This window comes from Ipomoea triloba, chromosome 4 (genome assembly GCF_003576645.1).
Source record: "Ipomoea triloba cultivar NCNSP0323 chromosome 4, ASM357664v1".
Lineage (NCBI taxonomy): Eukaryota > Viridiplantae > Streptophyta > Magnoliopsida > Solanales > Convolvulaceae > Ipomoea > Ipomoea triloba.
This window is the reverse complement of record NC_044919.1, coordinates 19713627-19725451: the sequence shown is the minus strand read 5'-3', so window position 1 is coordinate 19725451 and position 11825 is coordinate 19713627.

The window sequence follows — 11825 nt, the reverse complement described above, 5'->3', positions numbered from 1 at the left end:
GATTGAGGAAATTGATTGTTCAGTTATTACTGTTACATAAGTGTTATTTCAGTAATAACTGTTGGTCCCAAGGGGATGGGGTACAAGTCTAGAGGGGGGGGTGAATAGACTTGTGTAAGATTTTGCAAATCTTTTTCGACTTCTCGTGTGTATTGGACTTAGGATGTTTAGGTCCGATACCTCACAAGATGAAGACAAAGTTTTATGCGCAGCGGAAAGGTTATCCCCTTTTAGTTAGCACGAGTTTGAGTTAGTTCGAGAGGTGCGATTATATGCAGTGCAGTTCGAGAGTTAGATATCGAGAGATAAAAGCAGAAAGTAAATGCGAGAGAGATTTTTAAGTGGTTCGGCCAACCCGCCTACATCCACTCTTCTTCCAGAAACTCCCTGGAAGGATTGCACTAAAACTTCCCTTTTTAGTACAATATCGAGCGCTTGAGCTTTGATCACGAAGCCCGCCTCAAGCCTCAGGTTTTTCGCCCCGCTTCTTGTTACTCCACCTATCGAGCACTTGAGCTTTGATCACCAAGCCCGCCTCAAGCCTCAGGATCTTCACAAGACAGCTCCCAGGTTACTCCGCCTCTCCTCAGGTTTTTCTCCCCGCTTCCAGTTACTCCACCTCTCGAGCACTTGAGCTTTGATCACCAAGCCCGCCTCAAGCCTCAGGATCTTCACTAGACAGCTGCCAGGTTACTCCGCCTCTTCTTGCTTAATCCAAAGCAAGGACCTTTGGTTGTCACAGTTGAGTGTAACAAGCTCCAATCTGACCAGAAGCTATCGTTGTATCAACGTCGATGTAGGGCAGCTTCGGTCACCTTCTAGATGTATAGCAGTTTAAGCTTTGTAACTCTCTCAAACACTAAGATGTGTTTTCTCGCTGTTTTGAATATCAGGATGATATTCCAAATTGAGCACTTGCACTTTTGAACGTTTGAATCTGACACCTCTTAAGATTTTCGAATGAACCAACTAACTCCTCTTTGAACTTGTGTCTTCACGTCCTTTTTATATGAGAGTTGAGGAATAATTCCGTTGGAGGGAAAATTATTCCGTTTGAAATTTGTCTCCCATGCTGTGTATGGGACTTGCATCCTTTCAGCATTTTTCATGGAGTGGTGGTCTTGTAACTTGAACCTTTTGTTTGGTAGTGGATATTCCATAATTCACTTTCTTGAGTCCATGCTCCACTTGCTACTTTTGGTAAAAGTTACTCTTTTTAAATTCCCATTAATCCTCGTTTTAGGGAATAAGACTGACTTTGGATTAGTGCACCTTCTATCCGTTAGTTGTGGAATTCTGATGTGGCATCCACTTCTGGCACCTCCTTAATATTTTATCTCCATGATATTCTTCTTCTCCAAACTTTATTCATGCTTCCTGACCGTCATTCAGCCTTTTGGAGAAATGTCAGTTTATCGAGACCAAGATTGATGTCTCGATTGTTTGATGTCTTGATCCCCATGTATCGAGAGATCTATCTCTCGAACTCTGCTTATGTCTCAAACTGGGTTGTTGTATCGAGAGATCCTATCTCTCGGACTCTGCTTATGTCTCGAGACTTAGTTGATGTCTCGCAGACCCTTATTCCTCCAGTGTTGTCCCATGCCTTCTTCTGATCTATCTATGGGATTACAACACTAGACTTTCTAAGATGTTCACACAAGTTTACCTTAAGCTTAAATATTTTCCGAGTTGAGCTCAAGTTACCCGGTTGTATTTTCGCTCTTAGTTTACTTGTCGAACTTACATTGATTCCTATCTTTCGAGACTTAGGGGATTCTAAAATACATTTTGGTATCATCAAAACCTAATACATTATGTTCCTAACAATAACGGTAATCGGTCTTTGAACTGAGGAATCAATATGTCGTAACATCGTTGTCATTATTGGTTTTGGATTGAGATGCCCACTTTGATTGAGTATGAATATTTGACTTTATATTCATATTTTTAATGAGTTTGTTTTATGCATATAATTAAATTAAGTGCATAATATTATGATTTAAATTATGCAATTTGTTTTTTGTGAGAATTTATTTTGTAAATGTCAACATATCATATGGTTCTGATATGATTAGAATTTACAATTTTAAGACTAGTTCTCGTAAAGTTTACTATATGCATTGAATATTTTTGTATTGGGCATACAAGTTAAAACCTTTCAATTGTGAAAAGTATATAGTCATTATAGATTATTATTATTTTTCAAATTTTATAATCCTTCAAGTTTTGGATTTATGTCATTATTTGGATAATAATAATAATTTTATAGCTCTTTTAAATTGTTATAATGGTGTACAATTTATTTAGATATGAGCTTGTTGGTTTTCATGCATAATTGTTCACTAGCATAACATTATATTTTCTAGTTATGTGAATTTATATATGCCTTTAGAATTGCATATGTTAGGAATTAAAAATTCCTTGTTAAGTTGAACTTTATGTGTGGACTTATATACAGTAGTGCATTATGTTTAAGCATGTTATGACCGTTTAAGGTGTTCACTTGAGATTAAAAGTCTTTCCATAAGGTGAACTATTAAGTTTTGAAAGATTATTCGTCAATTATGCCTTTTGTGTGAGAAAACATGACCAGGGAGGATACTTGGAATTGTTTATCACATTGTTGCATAATTGTTTTTAGGCTTTACAGTTGATGCCTAAAATATCAAGATAATCATCTAGTGATCATATAATTTTGATTAATTAAAGAGTAGCCACAGTATTTAATTAAAATTTTGTAAGATCACATACAATCATAGACGTATTGGTTGTAATTAATTATATGATATAATGAAATTTAGCCCACAGGCAATTTTGTTATATTCATATGATTAATTAGGGTAAAAACACCAAACTATATATGATCGTAATTTAGCCCACAGGCAATTATGTCTCAGAATATAGTTTTAGTGAGTTTTTATCATTACNACGTCCTTTTTATATGAGAGTTAAGGAATAATTCCGTTGGAGGGAAAATTATTCCGTTTGAAATTTGTCTCCCATGCTGTGTATGGGACTTGCATCCTTTCAGCATTTTTCATGGAGTGGTGGTCTTGTAACTTGAACCTTTTGTTTGGTAGTGGATATTCCATAATTCACTTTCTTGAGTCCATGCTCCACTTGCTACTTTTGGTAAAAGTTACTCTTTTTAAATTCCCATTAATCCTCGTTTTAGGGAATAAGACTGACTTTGGATTAGTGCACCTTCTATCCGTTAGTTGTGGAATTCTGATGTGGCATCCACTTCTGGCACCTCCTTAATATTTTATCTCCATGATATTCTTCTTCTCCAAACTTTATTCATGCTTCCTGACCGTCATTCAGCCTTTTGGAGAAATGTCAGTTTATCGAGACCAAGATTGATGTCTCGATTGTTTGATGTCTTGATCCCCATGTATCGAGAGATCTATCTCTCGAACTCTGCTTATGTCTCAAACTGGGTTGTTGTATCGAGAGATCCTATCTCTCGGACTCTGCTTATGTCTCGAGACTTAGTTGATGTCTCGCAGACCCTTATTCCTCCAGTGTTGTCCCATGCCTTCTTCTGATCTATCTATGGGATTACAACACTAGACTTTCTAAGATGTTCACACAAGTTTACCTTAAGCTTAAATATTTTCCGAGTTGAGCTCAAGTTACCCGGTTGTATTTTCGCTCTTAGTTTACTTGTCGAACTTACATTGATTCCTATCTTTCGAGACTTAGGGGATTCTAAAATACATTTTGGTATCATCAAAACCTAATACATTATGTTCCTAACAATAACGGTAATCGGTCTTTGAACTGAGGAATCAATATGTCGTAACATCGTTGTCATTATTGGTTTTGGATTGAGATGCCCACTTTGATTGAGTATGAATATTTGACTTTATATTCATATTTTTAATGAGTTTGTTTTATGCATATAATTAAATTAAGTGCATAATATTATGATTTAAATTATGCAATTTGTTTTTTGTGAGAATTTATTTTGTAAATGTCAACATATCATATGGTTCTGATATGATTAGAATTTACAATTTTAAGACTAGTTCTCGTAAAGTTTACTATATGCATTGAATATTTTTGTATTGGGCATACAAGTTAAAACCTTTCAATTGTGAAAAGTATATAGTCATTATAGATTATTATTATTTTTCAAATTTTATAATCCTTCAAGTTTTGGATTTATGTCATTATTTGGATAATAATAATAATTTTATAGCTCTTTTAAATTGTTATAATGGTGTACAATTTATTTAGATATGAGCTTGTTGGTTTTCATGCATAATTGTTCACTAGCATAACATTATATTTTCTAGTTATGTGAATTTATATATGCCTTTAGAATTGCATATGTTAGGAATTAAAAATTCCTTGTTAAGTTGAACTTTATGTGTGGACTTATATACAGTAGTGCATTATGTTTAAGCATGTTATGACCGTTTAAGGTGTTCACTTGAGATTAAAAGTCTTTCCATAAGGTGAACTATTAAGTTTTGAAAGATTATTCGTCAATTATGCCTTTTGTGTGAGAAAACATGACCAGGGAGGATACTTGGAATTGTTTATCACATTGTTGCATAATTGTTTTTAGGCTTTACAGTTGATGCCTAAAATATCAAGATAATCATCTAGTGATCATATAATTTTGATTAATTAAAGAGTAGCCACAGTATTTAATTAAAATTTTGTAAGATCACATACAATCATAGACGTATTGGTTGTAATTAATTATATGATATAATGAAATTTAGCCCACAGGCAATTTTGTTATATTCATATGATTAATTAGGGTAAAAACACCAAACTATATATGATCGTAATTTAGCCCACAGGCAATTATGTCTCAGAATATAGTTTTAGTGAGTTTTTATCATTACAGATAGGAAAGTCAATTTATTTATTATATGGTTATGATATAAATTGAGAATTGTCATTTTCTATCATAATGTTTTGATATATGTACATATTCAAAGAATATTATTCATGAGCTTTATCCACATGATGGTATTAGTGTAGTTTCTTTTGTGTGTATTTTTTATGCATTAAAAAGAAATTAGATTAATAGCTTGACACATTAATATTCTTTAATGTACATATATCAAATGATCGATACAATTTCATAACTGAAATTTTTGATCACTTTGTGACTAATTACATAAACTATAATAAATTCCTATCGGTAGATTTTATCATAGCTTATGTAAATAGTCAGGATAAAAGATCAAATCATATATCTTAATTTACCCACAGGGATTGAGAAAAGGAACATGATTTGATAGTTTTATCATAAGCTTATAGATGAATCTAATTGAATAAAACTTTAGCCCACAAGCAAGTTTTATGTCACTAGATTCTTCTATCATTTTGATAATAATTTTATCATAAATTTTTAGTTGAGTCTAATTGAATAAAACTTTAGCCCACATGCAAGTTTTATGTCACTAGAATCTTCTATTTGATTGTCAATCTCAGTTGAGTCTAATTGAATAAAACTTTAGCCTACAGGCAAGTTTTATGTCACTAGATTCTTCTGGTTAAATTGATGATCAAGATAAAATTTTATCATATCATTCTTTTTAGAATTTATAACTTAAGGTCGGTTATAATTCTATGAGGCATGGTTGCATTGGCAACACATGAATTTTATATGATATACTTTTGGATCCTTATATTGGAAGTGTACATATCTAGCCAAATTTCAACTAGAGCAATTTAATTTGTTCAAATAGTTGAAAATTGTGTATGTCACATGTACATATTTGGTATGTCCAACTATGGTGGGGAATCTTATTCTTTATTCTTTGTTAAAATTAGTTGGACATGAGGATCGTTAGTATGTATGTATATCATTTATATAATGCTTAAGAATGACTTGATCAGTGGGAGTAATGACTTGACTAATGGGAGTGGTCATTTGATCATTAAGATATCCCATTTCAAGATTGTTTCACTTCAAGGATAAGACACCTTGCCTTGTTAATTATAAATAAGTTCAAATTGTTTGAACTACAAGTTGTGCAACATATTTATGAAAATGTTGTAACAACACTAATAATTTTTTACTTTAACAATGGCATGAAGCTTATGGTGTACTATCACGAGTTAAATTCTTTAAGCATTTATTGGAGTTTTTCGTCTCATCAAATTGATCCTGGGTCATTAAGTTTTGAAAAGGCTCATAAATTCAATGTTGAGAGGCATAAAGCAAGCAAAGGCTCATGAGATTGATTCATATTGAGGATTTTTAATTATATTGATACAACATTTGTGTTGTTTCATAAAGTTACATAAATAAATCCTCGTTATTGCTCTATGGCATAAAAGTTGGGTTTTTCCTTTTTATTTTGGAGATTATTTATAAGGTGTATGTTTAAAGTTCCATTGTGGGCTTAGACTTATTATTTTGTCATTTAAAGCCATTGGAATATGGACTACTCAAATACTGTCTTTGGCTAAGATTAATGAAAATGGAGTGGCAGACGTGTCAACTCCGAAAACTTAGCCATCATAGATAGTATTAAAGATAAGGAGTTGGTCATGTTAAATATTAGCATTTTGCTAATAGTTTCGAATCCTTACTTAAGGCATGCTTATAAGAATTTTAAGGATCATACATGATACATGGAACTAATTATGTGACTATATATTGTACGTACATACATTTTATCACTTCTATGTAATATGGATGGTTTCTCATATGGTTATGCGCATATTTATTTAAGAAACATCCTCTAGATTGGACCAAGAATAAACGTAGGGTTTATTCATAAAGAACCTGAGTTTGAAATCAAATGCATGTGATGCATCGTTGGTATTACTCACACTTTAATTTAGAGGACATACCACTATGATTCATGTTTTTGATTTTAAATGAAGGTTGTGCCAATGCTTGCACCAAATGGAAAATTATTTCCATTAATAGTGTACAAATGAGGCGGTGTGAGTTTATTAGGCCAAATTTAGCCATTGTGGCAGTAATTAGTTTTTTGATAACTAATTACAATCAATAATGAACATAAGGTTTATTCATTAAAGTTTTATACCACATAAGGTACTTAGAGAATAAATTTACATTGTAATCATAAGAGGATACTACTCACCTTACGAGGAACTATCTCTATGGTTCATGTTTCTTTTTGCTTCTTTGAGTGAATACTTGCACCAAGTGGGAGAATGTAACATTTTCCATTATGGCACTATTTAGTGGTGCAAGTTTAATAGACCATTTATGATCATTATGTTATTGTGGTTTGAAACAGAAGTAACGGAAATCGTTACTTAGCCTATAATGATGGCATGTAGGCTATATATATGCATGGTCCTCCCACTGCTCCTGGTTAAGGTCATATACTACACCATCTAGTTCCCTAGGAGATAAGTGGTAGACAAAACATCTTAACCTAAATTTCAAGCAATGGAACAACTATGGCTGGAGATGCTCGATCCTATGGCTTCCGCTATCAGGTTAAATCATTACAGTATTATTATGATTGTATATTTTACTATCAGGTTAAATCATTACAGTATTGTTATGACTGTATATTTTATTCTAACACGCCCAACAAGTGCTTCATCCAATTAGCCAAAACTTTAGCCATGACCTAATAGACAACATTACACAATGCAATAGGCCTTAGATTAGAAACAGACTTTGGGACACTCTTTTTCGGGATCAACACCACGGTAGTATCATTCAACTCATCAGGAAAAGAACATGAGTTAAGATAGTTAATCACAAAGGCCGACACATCCTCCCCAACTACATCCCAATAATGCTGATAAAACCCCGAGTTCATCCCATCAGACCTAGGAGCTTTATCATGGAACATAGAGAACAAGGCTGCTTTAACCTCTTCACACTAAAAAGGCCGCAGTAAAAGGTCATTGTCACTCTACGAGACACGGGGTGCGATAGAGCTAAAAAAAGACTTCGTAGTGGCGGAACCACCAGACTGGAAAATATTTTAAAAATAAGCCACAACAACAAGCATCATAGCTTGTCCCTCCACCCACACCCCAACATTATTCTTAAGTCTAGACAAAGTATTTTTCTTCTTACGGGCTGAGGCATACATGTGATAAAAACGTGTGTTTGCATCAGCTCCCCTCAGCCAATGCTGCTTAGCTCGCTACTTCCAGAAAGCATCCTCCTGTGCTACAAGGCGGGTGAACTGATCCTCTAAGCACTGGAACACAGCCAAGGCGGCCTGATCCCTGCGCCTACGTAAGGTCAATTGAATCTTGCGAAGAGCCCTAATCCGCTCTCCAAACTTATGAAAGTGACCTCCACCCCACCTCCGTAGCTTCTCCCCACAAAAATGCAAACAGTTAAGGAGCCCTCCACCCATCCTATCCTTCCAAGCATCCTCCACTACCCTTCTACACAACTCATTGAGAAGTCATGCCATCTCAAACCTGAAGGCCCAAAAGCCCCATATCGCTGATGTGCAGCCGGATTAACACACTAAAAGATAGTCGAATGGTCCGAGGTACGAGTCAATACATTCTCCACATAGGCTTCAGGACGCAAATTGCACCAGCTAGTGGTGGCCAAAACTTTGTCTAACCTCTCCCCCAGCCAACCTGTAGTACCCTTCCCTCTCTCCCAAGTATACTAATAGCCTCGCATAGGAAGCTGAGCCAGCCTACAATCATCCACAGCCTCCCAAAACCCCAGAGGAAGACTATCAGGGTGTGGGTTGCCTCCACTCTTCTCAGACTAATATAAAAGGTCATTAAAGTCACCTAGGACCACCCACGGTAACGTGGACCTATTGGACAACGACCTAAGCAAGTCCTAGGAATTCTTCATCCTCCCACACTGGAAATTCATAAAAGCACGTCATACACCAACACGGTGAACACAACATATTCACTTCCACATTAATATGGTTTCTTGAATAACTCAACAACCTGGCAGTACAATTCTTCCTCCACAGTAGGGCCAGGCCCCAACTCAACCCTACAAAGTCAACATAGAACAGTCCCTCAAAACCAAGCTTAACCCGGAGACGCTCAGCGTGTACCCGCCCACCTTGGTTTCCATAAGGTAAAGGAACTCAGGCTTCTTATAGGACACAAGGTCCACAATTTCGCGAACTGTGCGTGGATCGCCCAAGCCACGACAGTTCCAGTTGATGGTACTCATGATGACGGGCGGGCCTAGGAACCAGAACTCTCCATAGACAAGTTTTCTGGAATGTCAATCATGAGAACATCACTACTGCCTCCTCCATTACGCTTGTGACCACCACCTCCTAACCCCTCCCGCCTCCATTTCGAGACCGCATGCACTGCCACCTCACTACCACGCTCATCAGCAACTGCAACCCCATTCGAAATAGTCTGCTCAGCAACCTGATTCGCAACAACCACCGTAGCCTTTGAAGGCCCTTCTAGTGGTACTAACCAGTGCTCCCCCACCGCCCTAGGACTATGGCCTCCTCCAGCTCTGAGCTCCAGACCAAATAAGTATCTTTCCACCAGGAAAAGGGAATCCCTAGCTTTAATACAAAACATATATGAGTGCCCTATTAAACCAGAACAGAAACAGTACATGTGCAATCTCTCATATTTGAACGGAACCCAACATGTTGTTTTGCCCCTCTTAACCAGTTTCATCCAATGACGTAATGGTCGGGCTACCGGGATTGAGATGCGGATCCTATAAAAGGGTCTCCACGGCACACCAACAAATCTGTCATCGCAACGCACAAAAGTTCCAATAAAATTTCCAACCTGATCTTGTACCATATCAGAAGTGTACCCTAGCAGTAAGTCATGCACCTGCACCCACATGTCTACCGAATCAAGAATCACCTGAGCTGGAAGCACACCATCGCGCACCGGTCGACAGACTAGATATTGTTTTCAAAGGACTATGGTCCCTCCTCCAAAACCCGATGCATATCTAACTCGTGATAAAAGACAAACAGGAACAAATTCGGCTGAATCTCTGTGACTTGAACGCCCTTTACCAGCTACCACATCGAGGCCATCACTTGCTTCATGAACTCAACCTTCACCAACTTTGCAGTCAGGAAACGACCGACTGTCACCCACGTTTCCTCAACTCCAACCTGTGTAGCGCCATCATCAACACCAATGGGCTCAAACTCTTCAGAGTCAACCTCCAGCGCCATGTCTGCCCAACGGGCCATCAACCTCCCAATGCCATTATCATTCGATGTAGACGCCATGCAGAAAGAGGGGAACAACAAACACAGAAAACATTGATAAACAACGAAAAAATCCAACGAATACGACCGGAAGAAACAACGGAAGGAAAACCCTAGGAAAACCTAGTAGGGGAAACGGAACCCTATATAAACTAAAGAGAGAAACAAAAACACTCTCATCATCTTTCTATTATAACTATTTATTAATTATTACAATATTCAAGCCTTATCATCCATTTCAGCATGAACAGAACATCATTATCAATATATTTATTATAAATATACCAAACATAATCACCAGGATTGCAGCAGTTCAAAAAATCTATCATCTTTCATCACCAACGACGCTCGTCATCGTTAAAAACAATCCACGACAAAAACCACCACCGAAAGAAGAGGTCACCGTGGTGTTGTACGTCGTTAACCACTGTCGTCCACCATCGTCACCACCGCCATCAACTTTTGACGTTGAGATAGCAGGAGCTTCGTCTCCAGTTTTGACGACAGAATGATTTTAAAGGTCGCCGGAAAAAAAAACCCGAACGGAAAGGCGATGTCAATTGTACAAGAACAAGGTCGCCGGTGAAAAAAATCGACGAGAGAGAGGATGGTGCCGGATGGTGACTGAGTTAAGGCAAGGGCAAGAGAGACAATTATAGGCGAAAGGGGAGAATGGCATACAGAGACTGATAAGGAACCCAAAGAAGAAAGCAACAACCATGGGTACTTAAGAAGATAATCAGGATGGTTTTATCAAGTAGCGGTCATACAATTAAATAGAAATATTAATAATAATAAAATATTTATGACATACATACAATTATATATAAAAAGAAGAGAAATAATCCTAGCATGCCAGTATTAAGTTTTATAACGTATTACATAAATCTATTAAAAATAAAATCATTTCCATATATATAAATACTAATAATTATACATCACATTTACATATAACGTAGGATTGGAGAATAAAGGTTATAATGTATACTAGGATTAGCAATATCTTATTATTTAAATATAAACTTCCGTACTTACACTTTTCATGTATGATTAAATTATAAAAAGATACTACCATATAAGGCAAGAAAATAAAATAATAAATAGACAATAAGGGAAAATCATTACACCATCTATATATATGTATTAAACGTTAAATATATACATATGCAATAATAGTAAAACCATCAAATAAACATTGCCAAATGCCTTGTGGTCTAGTGACACACAGTTGCAACCCAACATGGGAGGGGGTGGGTTCGAGTCTCAGTGGAGGCAATATTGGCTCTTTGTGTTTCATTTTTCCTAGGAGTTGTACATTGTTATAAACTCGTTGTGGCATGATGGGCAAGATATTAGACCTAATAAAACTAAAAAAGATTATCAACAAACAATAAGTCTAGACTAAAATACATTGTTATAAACTACTTCACGTTGTGGCAAGATGGGCAAGATATTAGACCTAATAACAACAAATAATAAGTCTAGACTAAAATAGAGGAGCCCTAAATTGCTAGGACTAAAATAGAGGAGCCCTAAATTGCTAGGACTCTTTATCTGACTTCATGCTCGTTTAGCCTGGACTACATTTCGTAACCAAGCACGGCTCAACCACTGTATTAAAGTTCAAAGAGTCCTCTTTCTGACCATATAAGGCTTGAG